Below are 17,905 nucleotides of genomic sequence, written 5' to 3'. Positions count from 1 at the left end.
TCGGCGTAGCCGTCTGTAGACGTTGAGGCCATAACCTGTGTTGACGACACTAATGCTGTCGTTGTTGACGATGTTGTCGACTCAATATGCTGCGTGGAACAGGACGTCTTGCTCGTAGGTGTGCTGCTCTTAAACGGTTTCGTACGGTCTGGTCGGAGATTCTGCGCAGACCGGGTATTTGGGATACGGTTGAGGTGGCTCTGGTTGTCCTTTCACGTAGGTGGCGGAGGCAGATGTAGCGATTTTCTGCGGGGGTGGTTACTCTTGGTCGTCCCGACCTTGGTCGATCACCTGTTGACCCATGCTGTTGAAACTTATCCCACAGCCTTGTTATGGTGCTGGGCGCTACATTGAAAACCCTGTCCACAGCTGATCGGGATTCCACTGCGTGCAAGCGGCCTATGACGTTGTTTCTTTACACTTCTGTTAATCTTGGCATGTTGTTGAACTGTCACTGTTCGATTTACGCATATGCCAGGCCATTAAAACCCTGCACTTAAAATACCGTTCATAGTGCTGCTGCACGTGCAGTACGTGCAGCTCCATGGCCCTTTTGTTAATGCACTGGGTGCGTTTTTCCGACTCGTACGTGTTTCCCCGGCTAATGGTTTCCATATCCTTGTTGTGATCATTTTGATCCGGGAAATTTGTCACTGACACTATAACACACTAAACCTCTTCATTTTGCACCTCTTGGTCTGCTAATTTTGCTTTTATGGACCAAAATATCCGTATTACGTTTCGTGTTTTAAGAGTATATTTCCATAAAAGGACATAGCTGTGAACGGCGGTTGTGTACTGGGGGTAAATTTACTCACTCAATCCCTCACTCACGCACTCTCTCACAAGTTCCCTCAATCTCCAAGGCACTCCCGATCTCACCCCATCAATCACCAGCCACGCACTACTCAATAACTCATCAACTCATTCACTCAGCTATCCACCTTCTGAATGTATCAACACACCTTATTTGTTCACAACCTCCCACCTAAACCTCACTTTTCATTCGTAAATCACCTCACGAAGACATCAGCATCAGATAGTAATTTAAGCAGAATTTCTGTGTGGCTTGAGAGAATACTTACCGTTCCCTGCTGTCATCGTTCAATCAAGGTAATCCGATATTAACATGTTCCAAAGGTATGTCTAAAAGGTAAAGGTAAAGTGTAGCATTATCAGTTACACAAGATCAATTCCTAAAGTTAGTTATGTGTAATAACAGTTATGAAACAACATGCATATTTCTTACTGCGGAGAACATTAAGCCAACGTCTTGTTTTGTAATGATATATATAAATGTGTTTTTGACAAACAACAATCGTCATTCAGATTACTTCGAAAGTTCACTTTCTAAATATTACCAAATTCATATGATCGGCAGTTAAAGCTATTTGGCAGCAATCCTTACATGTAAACCTGTTTACCCCCTTATCTAAGCCAACTTTGTGATTGTATGTTTAAATACAAAGTATTTTTCAATAACATCATTAAATATCCCTTGATGATTAACCCATAATGAGCTTAACCGAAAACAAAGTTTTGATCATATAAAACTAAAAATTGGTAAAGCTAATATATAGTAATGGCACCACCGGTGGGGCAGGATGCGCTTACCTTTTCGCGAACACCTAGTATCATCATTGTTTGATGGTGATTCATACACACATGCTCATGATAGAGTCAGAATCGCACTATCAAGTCTGCCTTTATTAGAGGTTTCGCTTTGAATATGGAATCGATTTTGTCACTTTCATTTAAAGATTGTTCATTGTCATGTATACACATCATTCCATTCGCCAAGACAAATCTGGAGAGCACGATGCCATGCCCATTCGTATGAGGTCCCAAAGAAAGCCACACCTCAAATTGTCCTTCCCTTCCAAACTGGTTTATATCTTCAAAAGGAAAGCAAGAGACAGCTCACACTAACTATGACAGCGTACATTGGGCAGATACATCTTCAAAACATAGTGAGTGAGTATGGTTTTACGCCACTTTTAGCAATATTCCAGCAATATCACGGCAGGGGACACCAGAAATTGGCTTCACACGCTGTACCCATGTTGGGAATCGAGCCCGGGTTTTCGGCGTAACGAGCGAACGCTTTAACCACGAGGCTACCCGACCGCCCCTCTTCAAAACAGAGCTTCGGTACTGTTCGGTAGTTGTTTACTCAGGGTTACAATGTTCAAGGCCCCAGCACAACTTTCGAAATGTTTTTTTCTCATTTCCAAATTTGACGCAACAGTAACAGAACGTTTGTCCGATGTCATGCTTATGACTAAGTGTGAGTGAGTGAGTTGGGTTAAACGCAGCTTTTAACAGTATTGCAGTTATATCGCGGCGTGTCAGCTTAATGTGGGAGGAAAGCCCGAAGTGATGCAGGGCTCAGACGTTTACCACGGGTATGGTGCTGACAAACCTAGGAACCAAATCGGGGCGAACCGGGATTCCAATCCACAATCATAGGTTTCTGGCGTGCCCAAGTGACGCAACTCTGCACAGCGAATCGCGGCGCCTCAGACGACTGGCCCACCCGAAATCCCTATTACTGAGTCGGAATCGTACAATGGACACTGCCTTTAGTAGATATATCTTATGATTATTGAAATGATTTTATCCCTTTCATTTGCTATATAGATACAGTGAAAATAAGAAAATGAATAAAATTTTGTGTTTGAGTATACGCACTTCATATATCCATGGATTCAACTATGTCAGTTGGAACAGGATCTGTGTATTGTTATACAGCTCATATAGATTCGTCCCGCTTTGCCGAAGATGGATTATGAATAGTCCGTGAGCATTTATATGGTGTTTAATGTTAGATTAGATCAGACTCATTTCGAAGACAAGAGCTGCATATCCAAATTGATCCTAATAAAAATTAGCCATTATTTCTTAGGCCGCATATCAGCGATATATTACTGACAAGCAGCTATGTTCCACGCGGCATCATGAAATGTTTATTACAGTATTGGCCGGTTTGGAGCTATTTCTGTCTAACTGTAGGGCTATAGTGGAGCTTGTTTTAGAACACTGTACACAAACAAATTGCGATTGCGATGATAAGTATTGATCATGTAATTAATTACGAAATGAACGAGAATTTATTATACTGAGCAAATACAGCTCTTGAGATGGCAAGCATGCAGTAGAACTATTGACTCAATAATTGTTTGTCTTTTTCTTTCAAACACACATAATCCTACTGTGGGATTGTGTCAGCGAAATGGATTTCTATTTATAGAGCCACAAAAGTGTCGAATTACTAATCAAATGAGAAAACTAAAGGCAGGAGAGTTATTTGCGAGGTTTTTCCCTTGTTTTAAAGAAATGATTTTTTCTCTCCGTAGCTTTGAAACGCCCACAGGTATTCGATTGTCTATCGCTCTCCATCGAACTGCCTTGAAGCCCCGTCCACAGTGTGTGTTAATCTGCCATGAAGTTGATAGACGGATCGGGATAGTCATATGAAGTTGCGGCAAAGACTTCTTCTTGAGCTTCAAGGTCAAGGTCGCTTGGCGGCCCGCATCTGATAACATCGGCGATAACAGCATCAAATGTACCAGTGTATTTATATGCGATATTCAGATAGTAGAACGCGGTCGTAACAAACAACATGAAGAGGGCGGAACAACAACCATATTACCAACTATATAATCAGATATCTTACTGCAACACTTTTGAAGCTTTCTGTTAAAGAGGCGAATGATTGTTGTTTACATGTTAATCTGGTTAAGTCTCGGGGAATGTTTTGCAGCGTAAATGTTCGGCACAGAACAGTAATTAATATAATAAAAGCCGCTAAACTATTTTCATAATCGGTACAGTGTTGTTCAGGAGAGTCACATGTAGAGAAGCAAAATGGGCGAAAAAGAGAGTAGAATGTTGAGGGGAGATGGCTTCAAATTCGAGTTCAAATTTATTTCACTTACATAGCGATGTGCTTTCACTTCTGTGTGGCTGCTTGTACTGGTCCGGACTTTATAGTGCTATCTCTCAGCATCGTCCGGAGTTAAGCATGGATACCCAACTCAGACTCATTATTCTTACTCAGAGCCGATCAGTCCTTTTTTAATCCCCCCAATGCCGAGCCCCAGGCAGGGTAACAACAAGTACAATCATTTAACGTTTTTGATATGAAGCGGATGGGGGATCACACCACTGACCTTCAGTTCTCCGAACAGACGTCCTATCCACTAGACCACGGAGGCGGTCAGTAAAATAGTAACACAGAGGAGTAGAATAATGGAGTAGGTGGGTAAAGGAGCAATACTAGTGCCATACAAAAGTGGGGCGAAGACGAGAGAGGAGTAGAATAGTGTAACGGAGGAGACAAAAAGTAGAGGCTTATATGAAGTGTGTGAGTCATACATCGTGGTGGCCTGTACATTACCCAGACTGGTCTATAAATGACTCTCTGTCAAGGAATAGGGAAATCATGAAATGTACAGCAGAGAGGAGGGTTTCAAGGAGTAGAAATGTACAGCAGAGAGGAGGATTTCAAGGGGTAGAAATGTACAGCAGAGAGGAGGATTTCAAGGAGTAGAAATGTACAGCAGAGAGGGGGTTTCAAGGAGTAGAAATGTACAGCAGAGAGGAGGTGATCAAGGAGTAGAAATGTACAGCAGAGAGGAGGGTTTCAAGGAGTAGAAATGTACAGCAGAGAGGAGGGTTTCAAGGGGTAGAAATGTACAGCAGAGAGGGGGGGATCAAGGAGTAGAACTGTACAGCAGAGAGGGGGGTTTCAAGGAGTAGAAATGTACAGCAGAGAGGAGGTGATCAAGGAGTAGAAATGTACAGCAGAGAGGAGGGTTTCAAGGAGTAGAAATGTACAGCAGAGAGGAGGGTTTCAAGGAGTAGAAATGTACAGCAGAGAGGGGGGGATCAAGGAGTAGAACTGTACAGCAGAGAGGAGGGTTTCAAGGAGTAGAAATGTACAGCAGAGAGGAGGGTTTCAAGGGGTAGAACTGTACAGCAGAGAGGAGGGTTTCAAGGAGTAGAAATGTACAGCAGAGAGGAGGGTTTTAAGGAGTAGAACTGTACAGCAGAGAGGGGGGTTTCAAGGGGTAGAAATGTACATCAGAGAGGAGGGTTTCAAGGAGTAGAAATGTACAGCAGAGAGGAGGTGATCAAGGAGTAGAAATGTACATCAGAGAGGAGCGTTTCAAGGAGTAGAAATGTACAGCAGAGAGGAGGGTTTCAAGGTGTAGAAATGTACAGCAGAGAGGAGGGTTTCAAGGAGTAGAAATGTACAGCAGAGAGGAGGATTTCAAGGAGTAGAAATGTACAGCAGAGAGGAGGGGATCAAGGGGTAGAAATGTACAACAGAGAGGAGGGTTTCAAGGAGTAGAAATGTACAGCAGAGAGGAGGATTTCAAGGGGTAGAAATGTACAGCAGAGAGGAGGATTTCAAGGAGTAGAACTGTACAGCAGAGAGGAGGGGATCAAGGAGTAGAAATGTACAGCAGAGAGGAGGGTTTCAAGGAGTAGAAATGTACAGCAGAGAGGAGGGTTTCAAGGAGTAGAAATGTACAGCAGAGAGGAGGATTTCAAGGGGTAGAAATGTACAGCAGAGAGGAGGATTTCAAGGAGTAGAAATGTACAGCAGAGAGGGGGGTTTCAAGGGGTAGAAATGTACAACAGAGAGGGGGATATCAAGGAGAAGAAAGGAACAGCAGAGAGGAGGGTTTCAAGGAGTAGAAATGTACAGCAGAGAGGAGGATTTCAAGGGGTAGAAATGTACAGCAGAGAGGAGGATATCAAGGAGAAGAAAGGAACAGCAGAGAGGAGGATTTCAAGGAGTAGAAATGTACGGCAGTGAGGAGGGGATCAAGGAGTAGAAATGTACAGCAGAGAGGAGGGTTTCAAGGAGTAGAAATGTACAGCAGAGAGGGGGGTTTCAAGGGGTAGAAATGTACAGCAGAGAGGAGGATTTCAAGGAGTAGAAATGTACAGCAGAGAGGGGGGTTTCAAGGAGTAGAAATGTACAACAGAGAGGGGGATATCAAGGAGAAGAAAGGAACAGCAGAGAGGAGGGTTTCAAGGAGTAGAAATGTACAGCAGAGAGGAGGATTTCAAGGGGTAGAAATGTACAGCAGAGAGGAGGATATCAAGGAGAAGAAAGGAACAGCAGAGAGGAGGATTTCAAGGAGTAGAAATGTACAGCAGAGAGGAGGGTTTCAAGGAGTAGAAATGTACAGCAGAGAGGGGGGTTTCAAGGAGTAGAAATGTACAGCAGAGGGGTGGGGATAAACATGTAAAACTGTACCGTAGAGAGGAGGTAATAAAGGAGTAGAAATGTACAGTAGAGGGGAGGGTTTCAAAAGGTAGAAATATAAAGTAGAGGGGAGAGGAACAACGAGTGGAAATTAACCTGTAAAGAGAAGAAGATCCTGAAGAAGGACTGTACAGCAGAAAGGAGGGATCAATGCGGAGAACTGTTCAGTAGAGAGGAGGGTCTCAAGAAGTAGAAATGTACAGTAGAGAGGAGGGTTTTAAGGGTTAAAACTCTACACTAGAGGGGAGAGGGGTATCAAGGCAGAGACATGTACGGTAGAGAAGATGGGGCCAAGGGAGATGAATGTAGAGAATAGAGGAGGGAATCAAGGGTAAACTGTAAACTAGAGAGGAGGGGATCAAGGGGTAGAACTACATTAGAGAGGAGGGGATCCAGGGGTAGAACTGTACGGTAGAGAGGAGGGTATCTAGGATTACAACTGTACACTAGAGGGGAGGGTATCAAGGCAGAGACATGTGCAGTAGAGGAGAGGGGGCGGAGGGGGAGGAATGTACAGAATAGAGGAGGGAATCAAGGGTAAACTGTAAACTAGATAGAATAGGATCATGTACGGTAGAGAAGAGTGGACCAATGGGTAGAGATGCACGGTAGAGAGGACGGAAACTAGGTGTGGAAATTAACCTATAAAGAGAAGAGGATCCTGAAGAAGAACTGTACAGTATATAGGAGGGAGCTAAGAGTAGAACTGTACAGCAGAGAGGAGTGTTTCAAGGAGTAGAAATGTAAAGTAGAGAGGTGGGTTTCAAGGAGTAGAAATGTAGAGAGGAGGATAGATTTAAATATAAAACAGATGATTCAGTTTAATTTGTAGCATTTCATAAGGTCCCCGTTCTTCAAAACGACCGTAGCGCTAAGAGGATCGTAACTTCCATACTCAACACAGGTTTACGACAGTCGTAGCGGTACGATCGCATTTTGGAACGGGGCCGGGTAAATCCGTGGAAGGGATTAGGATATTTGACCATTATTGAACGATATAAGGTCATCGAGATACCTGAAGCTTAATCTTCTTGGCCAAATGTTTGTGAATTTTCCAAAGTCTGTGCAGCAATTCCATTTTAGACACATAAAGAAACACCAGCAACGAGGCTAACTCAACGGGGGACCGTGTCCACAAGAAAGTTCAGAACTTCACACATTTCTTTCTCAGTGAACTTCAGATGATATTTTTGGCATGTACATGTAATGTGTTAATTTCGATTGAAGAATAACAAGTGTTTTTAACTCAGGTGACGCGCTGACTGACTAAGCCCATTGTATTTGACACATGAAAATGAAAACGCTGGAGAAGCCACCCGCGAAGTAGGAGCGACGCGGCCTGGATGTGTCATCTATAACACATGTAAATTGTATTTTTCGATGGACCTAATTCTAGATGTACGGTGGCCCATAAGGGACATGGAGTCTGTTTTTCAATATTTTGATATTTCACTTACTTTTATCGTAACCTTTTGCAAATTAACACGATTTGTCAGACAAATATGGTATAAATCATGTATAAAAACAACCGAAAACATGGAAACCCGATGTTGCATTTTTGTATTTCAATCTGTAAATAATAATAATAAGAAGAAGAAATAATAATAATAATAATAGCAATAGTAATGGTAATAGTAATAATTATTATTATTATAATTATAATTATTATTATTATAATAATAATAAGAAGAAGAAGAAGAAGAAGAAGAGTAATGATATGTGCATGGCCCAACGCTATTATTATCCAAGTCAATGGCTCAGTGATATTCGTGCCGTTACGATCGCTTTGTCGAGCAAGGCGATGATATAACGAGGTTAAGGCGATAACAAAAGTACTACTGAAATGTTATGGTTGATAAAATACATTAGCATGAGTTTCTGCAAAAATATCTAAGCGGTTGCGTTAATCTTCAACAACAGTGTTTTTTTTGGACATTTAGAAGGATCACCAATGACAATTTGGACCACATTAGCTAGGCTTCAGTCGGTCGTATAAAGAATTGTTAGACTCATTCAGGGACATGTTAGATGAGATTCCTGCTGCCGCTAGAACCTGAGATAACTATTGCATGTGTCCATCCACATTGGATGAGTGAATGAGTGAGTTGGGTTTAACACCGCTTTTAACAGTATTCCAGTCATATCACGGCGTGTCAGCTTAATGTGGAAGGAAAGCCCGAAGTGATGCAGGTCTCAGACGTCAACCACTTCGGTGAAACCCACGAGCACGGGTATGGTGCTGACAAACCTAGAAATATAATCTAGTCGAACAGGGATTCGAACCCACAATCATAGGTTTCTGGCGTGCCTAAGGGACGCAACTCTGCACAGCGAATCGCGGCGCCTTAACGACTGGGCCACCCGTGCCCCCCACATGTGATGCCACGCACAGGGGCAACCGTAGTAATTAAGTCTTTATCCAGGGTGTCTCGGCGTTAAAAATATCAACAGGGGTAAATTCTTGTCATCTCAGATGACCCTACATGTGAACTCAAGTGGGCTTGGTTTTACTATGGGTATTAATCTAAAACGCTTGACGTATGTAACCCAATACACAATCAAAAGTCAACATTTGAATGATGGGGATCCATGGGTCGCTCTTTTTATTCCAACATAATGGGTGCGTATTTCAGTGCTCACTCATTGTTACTCGTTTCGTTCTATGCTATAGGTTTTTCCCTGCCTGAAAGCCGACTCGTCGAATTCAGTGTTTTAAAAGTCTATATCATTGTTCCAACCTCACACGACGCCTCCGATGACTTGCTATACTGTCTTGGACCTTCAGTTGTTTACTTGGTGTATAGTTTGACAAAAGGGATTAGACAAGCGAAATGGGGCTATTCAATTCTCGTTAGTTACCACGAAACCGTTCTTTAGGTCCGCTAGTTTTGCGAGAGAAGTTGATCAAATTACACCAGTAGATATGTTTGCAACATAATCTGCCGCCATGAGAAATTTAATGCACAGCTGTCTGCAGTTGAGGGGAGAAGCCACCAATACACTACATCACAATCTGAAGTCAGATGATTCACATGGTCCACAGCAATGGCAGATGCTTCTGGAATATATAGCAGCAACGCTCTGTGATATGTAGAACTACAAAGCTGACAAACGTTCCTGGCTTCCCACAAGATGTGTGCGCGTACATAAACACACAGATCCACGGGCCACGGGAACATCGTACAAACTGATGAAATAGTTTGGTCGTGAACAGTAGGGAAGACCTGTGTCAAGGAGGTGATCGAGCAGTAGGGTAGTGATCAGTAGGAAAAATCAGTGTCAAGGAGGTGATCGAGCAGTAGGGTAGTGATCAGTAGGACAGTTCAGTGTCAAGAAGGTGATCGAGCAGAAGGGTCGTGATCAGTAGGAAAAATCAGTGTCAAGAAGGTGATCGAGCAGGAGGGTAGTGATCAGTAGGATAGTTCAGTGTGAAGGAGGTGATCAAGCAGTAAGGTCATTATCAGTAGGGCAGTTCAGTGTCAAGGAGGTGATCGAGCAGTAGGGTAGTGATCAGTTGGACAGTTCAGTGTCAAGAAGGTCATCGAACAGTAGGGTCATTATCAGTAGGGCAGTTCAGTGTCAAGGAGGTGATCGAGCAGTAGGGTTATGGTCAATAGGAAGTTCAGTGTCAAGGAGGTGATCGAACAGTAGGGTCGTGTTCAGTAGGGCAGTTCAGTGTCAAGGAGGTGATCGAGCAGTAGGGTAGTGATCAGTTGGACAGTTCAGTGTCAAGGAGGTGATCGAGAAGTAGGGTCGTGATCAGAAGGACAGTTCAGTGTCAAGGAGGTGATCGAGCAGTAGGGTCGTGATCAGTAGGACAGTTCAGTGTCAAGGAGGTGATCGAGCAGTAGGGTCGCGTGCAGCAGGACAGTTCAGTGTCAAGGAGGTGATCGAGCGGTAGGGTCGTGTTCAGTAGGACAGTTCAGTGTCAAGAAGGTGATCGAGCAGTAGGGTTGTGATCACTAGGACAAATCAGTGTCAAGGAGGTGATCGAGCAGGAGGGTCGTGATCAGAAGAACAGTTCCGTGTCAAGGAGGTGATCGAGCAGTAGGGTAGTGATCACTAGGACAAATCAGTGTCAAGGAGGTGATCGAGCAGGAGGGTCGTGATCAGAAGATCAGTTCCGTGTCAAGGAGGTGATCGAGCAGTAGGGTAGTGATCAGTAGGACAGTTCAGTGTCCAGTAGGTGATCGAGCAGTAGGGTTATGATCAGTAGGAAAGTTCAGTGTCAAGGAAGTGATCGAGCAGTAGGGTCGTGATCAGTAGGAAAAATCAGTGTCAAGAAGGTGATCGAGCATTAGGGTAGTGATCAGTAGGACAGTTCAGTGTCCAGTAGGTGATCGAGCAGTATGGTAGTGATAAATAAGACAGTTCAGTGTAAAGAAGGTGATCGAGCAGTAGGGTAGTGATCAGTTGGACAGTTCAGTGTCAAGGAGGTGATCGAGCAGTAGGGTCGCGTGCAGCAGGACAGTTCAGTGTCAAGGAGGTGATCGAGCAGTAGGGTCGTGTTCAGTAGGACAGTTCAGTGTGAAGAAGGTGATCCAGCAGTAGGGTTATGGTCAGTAGGACAGTTCAGTGTCAAGGAGGTGATCGAGCAGTAGGGTCGCGTGCAGCAGGACAGTTCAGTGTCAAGGAGGTGATCGAGCAGTAGGGTTATGGTCAATAGGAAGTTCAGTGTCAAGGAGGTGATCGAACAGTAGGGTCATTATCAGTAGGGCAGTTCAGTGTCCAGGAGGTGATCGAGCAGTAGGGTAGTGATCAGTTGGACAGTTCAGTGTCAAGGAGGTGATCGAGCAGTAGGGTCGTGTTCAGTAGGACAGTTCAGTGTCAAGAAGGTGATCGAGCAGAAGGGTCGTGATCAGTAGGAAAAATCAGTGTCAAGGAGGTGATCGAGAAGTAGGGTCGTGATCAGAAGGACAGTTCAGTGTCAAGGAGGTGATCGAGCAGTAGGGTCGTGTTCAGTAGGACAGTTCAGTGTCAAGGAGGTGATCGAGCAGTATGGTAGTGATACATCGCACAGTTCAGTGTAAAGGAGGCGATTGAGCAGTAGGGTCGTGTTCAGTAGGACAGTTCAGTGTCAAGAAGGTGATCGAGCAGTAGGGTCGTGATCAGTAGGAAAAATCAGTGTCAAGGAGGTGATCGAGCAGTAGGGTCGTGATCAGAAGGACAGTTCAGTGTCAAGGAGGTGATCGAGCAGTAGGGTAGTGATCAGAAGAACAGTTCAGTGTCAAGGAGGTGATCGAGCAGTAGGGTCGTGATCAGTTGGACAGTTCAGTGTCAAGGAGGTGATCGAGGAGTAGGGTCGCGTGCAGCAGGACAGTTCAGTGTCAAGGAGGTGATCGAGCAGTAGGGTTATGGTCAATAGGAAGTTCAGTGTCAAGGAGGTGATCGAACAGTAGGGTCATTATCAGTAGGGCAGTTCAGTGTCAAGGAGGTGATCGAGCAGTAGGGTAGTGATCAGTTGGACAGTTCAGTGTCAAGGAGGTGATCGAGCAGTAGGGTCGTGTTCAGTAGGACAGTTCAGTGTCAAGAAGGTGATCGAGCAGAAGGGTCGTGATCAGTAGGAAAAATCAGTGTCAAGGAGGTGATCGAGAAGTAGGGTCGTGATCAGAAGGACAGTTCAGTGTCAAGGAGGTGATCGAGCAGTATGGTAGTGATACATCGCACAGTTCAGTGTAAAGGAGGCGATCGAGCAGTAGGGTCGTGTTCAGTAGGAAAAATCAGTGTCAAGGAGGTGATCGAGAAGTAGGGTCGTGATCAGAAGGACAGTTCAGTGTCAAGGAGGTGATCGAGCAGTAGGGTCGTGATCAGTTGGACAGTTCAGTGTCAAGGAGGTGATCGAGCAGTAGGGTCGCGTGCAGCAGGACAGTTCAGTGTCAAGGAGGTGATCGAGCAGTAGGGTCGTGTTCAGTAGGACAGTTCAGTGTGAAGAAGGTGATCCAGCAGTAGGGTTATGGTCAGTAGGACAGTTCAGTGTCAAGGAGGTGATCGAGCAGTAGGGTCGCGTGCAGCAGGACAGTTCAGTTTCAAGGAGGTGATCGAGCAGTAGGGTTATGGTCAATAGGAAGTTCAGTGTCAAGGAGGTGATCGAACAGTAGGGTCGTTATCAGTAGGGCAGTTCAGTGTCAAGGAGGTGATCGAGCAGTAGGGTAGTGATCAGAAGGACAGTTCAGTGTGAAGGAGGTGATCGAGCAGTAGGGTAGTGATAAATAGGACAGTTCAGTGTAAAGGAGGTGATCGAGCAGTAGGCTCGTGTTCAGTAGGACAGTTCAGTGTCAAGAAGGTGATCGAGCAGTAGGGTCATGATCAGTAGGAAAAATCAGTGTCAAGGAGGTGATCGAGAAGTAGGGTCGTGATCAGAAGGACAGTTCAGTGTCAAGGAGGTGATCGAGCAGTAGGGTAGTGATCAGAAGGACAGTTCAGTGTCAAGGAGGTGATCGAGCAGTAGGGTCGTGATCAGAAGCGCAGTTCAGTGTCAAGGAGGTGATCGAGCAGTAGGGTCGTGTTCAGTAGGACAGTTCAGTGTCAAGAAGGTGATCGAGCAGAAGGGTCGTGATCAGTAGGAAAAATCAGTGTCAAGGAGGTGATCGAGAAGTAGGGTCGTGATCAGAAGGACAGTTCAGTGTCAAGGAGGTGATCGAGAAGTAGGGTCGTGTTCAGTAGGACAGTTCAGTGTCAAGGAGGTGATCGAGCAGTATGGTAGTGATACATCGCACAGTTCAGTGTAAAGGAGGCGATTGAGCAGTAGGGTCGTGTTCAGTAGGACAGTTCAGTGTCAAGAAGGTGATCGAGCAGTAGGGTCGTGATCAGTAGGAAAAATCAGTGTTAAGGAGGTGATCGAGCAGTAGGGTCGTGATCAGAAGGACAGTTCAGTGTCAAGGAGGTGATCGAGCAGTAGGGTAGTGATCAGAAGGACAGTTCAGTGTCAAGGAGGTGATCGAGCAGTAGGGTCGTGATCAGTTGGACAGTTCAGTGTCAAGGAGGTGATCGAGCAGTAGGGTCGCGTGCAGCAGGACAGTTCAGTGTCAAGGAGGTGATCGAGCAGTAGGGTCGTGTTCAGTAGGACAGTTCAGTGTCAAGAAGATGATCCAGCAGTAGGGTTATGGTCAGTAGGACAGTTCAGTGTCAAGGAGGTGATCGAGCAGTAGGGTCGTGTTCAGTAGGACAGTTCAGTGTCAAGGAGGTGATCGAGCAGTAGGGTCGTGATCAGTAGGACAGTTCAGTGTCAAGGAGGTGATCGAGCAGTAGGGTAGTGATCAGTAGCGGAGTTTAGTGTATTTGGTGCTTGAGTCAGTGATTAGGACTGTATTCAGAAGAGAAGTTCAATGTAAGGTGATCGAGCAGTAGGGTCGTGATCAGGAGGAAAGTTCAGTGTCAAGGAGGTGATCGAGCAGTAGGGTCGTGATCAGTAGGACAGTTCAGTGTCAAGGAGTGATCGAGCAGTAGGGTCGTGATCAGTAGCGGTGTTTAGTGTATGTGGTGCTTCAGTCAATGAGTAGGATTGTATTGAGAAGTGAAGTTCAGTGTTAGAGGATGGGATCGAAAGGTGGGGTTGTGATCAGTCTTCATCTTAGAGGAGGTGACCGAGTATTTTGGCGTGAGACATTCAGGATCGAGAAGATGGGTCGTTTACAGTAGAGGTGTTCAGTGTATCGGGAGGGGGAGGGGGGTCCAGGAATACGTTTGTGATCCGTACGATCGAATTATACATTTTTGTTTTATGATGGATCTTAAACATTATTATCCAGTTGTAACATAAATGCCAAACAGGAGCGGTTCTTATGAGAGAAACCATAAAGTTAACGGAAATGCATCGACCTAAGGCCAATAGTGGTATTTTACCTCAGTGTAAAGCTATAATTGCAAACGGGACTGGTACGTGGGTGTAAATGAAAAGCAATACATGGTTAATTGATTATTTGATTATACATACCATCAAACATCCTCCCAAGTTCCTGATATTTCACTTCAATCTAACAGTCCTTACCAGTTCCCAATCTGTTACATACATTAAAGCTACTCGTAAGGCTAAGGTCACCTTGAGATACAAGGTTGTGGCGACCCGTGAAGATCCGGGGTAGAATAGATCTTCAGCAACCCATGCTTGCCGTAAAAGGCGACTATGCTTGTCGTAAAAGGCGACTAACGGGATCGGGTGGTCAGGCTCGCTGACTTGGTTGATACATGTCATCGATCCCAATTGCGTGGATCGATGCTCATGATATTAATCACTGGATTGTCTGGTTCAGACTCGATTATTTACAGATCGCCGTCATATAGCTGTAATATTGCTGAGTGCGGCGTTAAACAACAAACCAACCAACCAACAAGGTTGTGGCAGTAGTTTTATGGCTTTTCTGAAATGTGGGTGTGAACAAACACTGGTTGTTAGTGAAGACAGTTGACAGATTTCAACATCTTTATTGTTGTAATGCCAGTGGTTTTGGTGACATGCATCAACCAAGTCAGCGAGCCTGACCACCCGATCCTGTTAGTTGCCGCTTACGACAAGCATAGTCTTTTACGGCAAGTACTGGTCGCTGAAGACCTATTCTACCCCAGAATCTTCACGCGTGTGGTTGTGGATCAATGCTGTCTCGGTACTGATGCTGGTAACTTTTCCAAGCAGGTATTGAACAACGTGGTACGACATGGTTTTTAGCTAAGAAGTATATCTACAGAGATTAACAAAAACAACACACAAGGGTGACAAAGTGATGATAGGAATGGAGTCACATGTTTGATAAGGGTACTTGCATTGTCTTCATTAAATCTACAGATTCTAAAATGTCACTTAAAAGTATAGATTGCATGACTACAGGGTGGTTTTGTCGTAAGGTCTATTAACAATATATCCATCTTAAAAACACTTTACACGGTGCAGGGGGGCACGGGTGGCCCAGTCGTCTAAGGCGCCGCGATTCGCTGTGCAGAGTTGTGTCCCTTAGGCACGTCAGAAACCTATGATTGTGGGTTCGAATCCCGGTTCGCCCCGATTATGTTTCTAGGTTTGTCAGCACCATACCCGTGCTCGTGGGTTTCACCGAAGTGGTTGACGTCTTAGACCTGCATCACTTCGGGCTTTCCTCCCACATTAAGCTGACACGCCGCGATATAACTGGAATACTGTTAAAAGCGGCGTTAAACCCGACTCACTCACTCACTTACACGGTGCATTTTTACTTTTACGACTTTTACAAGGGTTCTTATCCGTGAGATCCGGGTTAGAAAAGGTCTTCAGCAAACCATGCTTGCGGTAAAAGGCCACACTGTGCATGTCGTAAGAGAAGACCGACGGGTTCGGGTGGTCAGGCTCGCTGACTTCGCAAATTGATGCTCATAATGTTAATCACTGGATTGTCTGGTCCACTGTAATTTAGTGAAAGATGAATATTAAAATATTTTGAACTGTGGGAAATGCAGTTTTGTTTCCGTCGGTCATCTAGAATTGTTAACCATGTTAAAAGAAATGTATGTAACGGTGAAAACCTTAATGTATTTATCCATGGTTGACGCCACTTGCGTGGGCAAACGAAGCATAGGAGACTTTGCCTGGGTCATCCGGGATGTTTCTAAACATCGACAGGGGTCAATTCGTGTCATCTCAGGTTACATGTGAACTCCAGTCGGGCGTGTTTTACTGTGGGTAATAATCTTAAACGGCTAATAATTAGGTGTAGGTGTAACTTAAAGTAGGAGTAGGTGAGTGTTGTACAGCCAAACAGTGGATTGAGTGACGAGAAGTGAAGAGGTTAGTAGCTTGTCATCCATACAGTGCTTAATGGGGTGACGAGAAATGAAGATGTTAGTGGCTTTTCAGCCAGACAGTGCTTAGTGGGGTGACGAGAAAGGTGGAGGTGAGCGGCTTGTGAGCCAGACGGTGCTTAGTGGGGTGACGAGAAGTGAAGAGGTTAGTGGCTTGTCAGCCAGACAGTGCTTAGTGGGGTGACGAGAAGTGAAGAGGTAAGTGGCTTGTCAGCCAGACAGTGCTTAGTGGGGTGACGAGAAGTGAAGAGGTTAGTAGCTTGTCAGCCAGACAGTGCTTAGTGGGGTGACGAGAAGTGACGAGGTTAGTTGCTTGTGAGCCAGACAGTGCTTAGTGGGGTGACGAGAAGTGACGAGGTTAGTGGCTTGTGAGCCAGACAGTGCTTAGTGGGGTGACGAGAAGTGACGAGGTTAGTAGCTTGTCAGCCAGACAGTGCTTAGTGGGGTGACGAGAAGTGACGAGGTTAGTAGCTTGTCAGCCAGAAAGTGCTTAGTGGGGTGACGAGAAGTGACGAGGTTAGTAGCTTGTCAGCCAGACAGTGCTTAGTGGGGTGACGAGAAGTGAAGAGGTTAGTAGCTTGTCAGCCAGACAGTGCTTAGTGGGGTGACGAGAAGTGACGAGGTTAGTTGCTTGTGAGCCAGACAGTGCTTAGTGGGGTGACGAGAAGTGACGAGGTTAGTTGCTTGTGAGCCAGACAGTGCTTAGTGGGGTGACGAGAAGTGAAGAGGTTAGTGGCTTGTGAGCCAGACAGTGCTTAGTGGGGTGACGAGAAGTGACGAGGTTAGTAGCTTGTCAGCCAGACAGTGCTTAGTGGGGTGACGAGAAGTGACGAGGTTAGTAGCTTGTCAGCCAGACAGTGCTTAGTGGGGTGACGAGAAGTGAAGAGGTTAGTGGCTTGTCAGCCAGACAGTGCTTAGTGGGGTGACGAGAAGTGAAGAGGTTAGTGGCTTGTGAGCCAGACAGTGCTTAGTGGGGTGACGAGAAGTGACGAGGTTAGTAGCTTGTGAGCCAGACAGTGCTTAGTTGGGTGACGAGAAGTGACGAGGTTAGTTGCTTGTCAGCCAGACAGTGCTTAGTGGGGTGACGAGAAGTGACGAGGTTAGTAGCTTGTGAGCCAGACAGTGCTTAGTGGGGTGACGAGAAGTGACGAGGTTAGTAGCTTGTCAGCCAGACAGTGCTTAGTGGGGTGACGAGAAGTGAAGAGGTTAGTAGCTTGTCAGCCAGACAGTGCTTAGTGGGGTGACGAGAAGTGACGAGGTTAGTAGCTTGTCAGCCAGACAGTGCTTAGTGGGGTGATGGAAAGGGTGAATGTGAGTAACTGTTGTGCAGTGGAGTTTTAATTAGGTTACCGTGGAGAAACAGCCGAAGTGTGTGCTGTGGAGTGACGAGAAAGGTGGAGGTGAGCGGTTGAGTGTTGTGCAGTCAAACAATATGGGGCGGAATGGTAAGATGTTTGTTTGTTCGTTGTTTAACGTCGCACTCAGCAATATTCCAGCTAAATGACGGCGGTCTGTAAATAATCGAGTCTGGACGAGACAACCCTGTGATTGACGTCAAGAACATCGACCAATGCAATTGGGATCCGATGACATACGTCAGCCAAATCCACGAACCTTGACCACCCGATCCCGTTAGTCGCCTCTACGACAAGCATGGGTTGCTGAAGTTCAGTTTTAACACTGATACGAACACTGCAACACTTTAGCATTTTAAGTAAATCACTTAAAGTTTGCTTTCTCTTTATGTGTCATGTTATATATATTTATAGGTTGCAACCATCAAAATGATGCTAAACACTTTACAATTTCTTGTTGAATGAGTGAAAAAAATAGAATGAATATCTCTAGAATGATGAC

This window comes from Haliotis rufescens, unplaced genomic scaffold, assembly GCF_023055435.1.
Source record: "Haliotis rufescens isolate VD_foot unplaced genomic scaffold, xgHalRufe1.0.p SCAF_2, whole genome shotgun sequence".
NCBI lineage: Eukaryota > Metazoa > Mollusca > Gastropoda > Lepetellida > Haliotidae > Haliotis > Haliotis rufescens.
The sequence above is the reverse complement of the archived record's forward strand: the minus strand, read 5'-3'. Positions refer to the sequence as shown.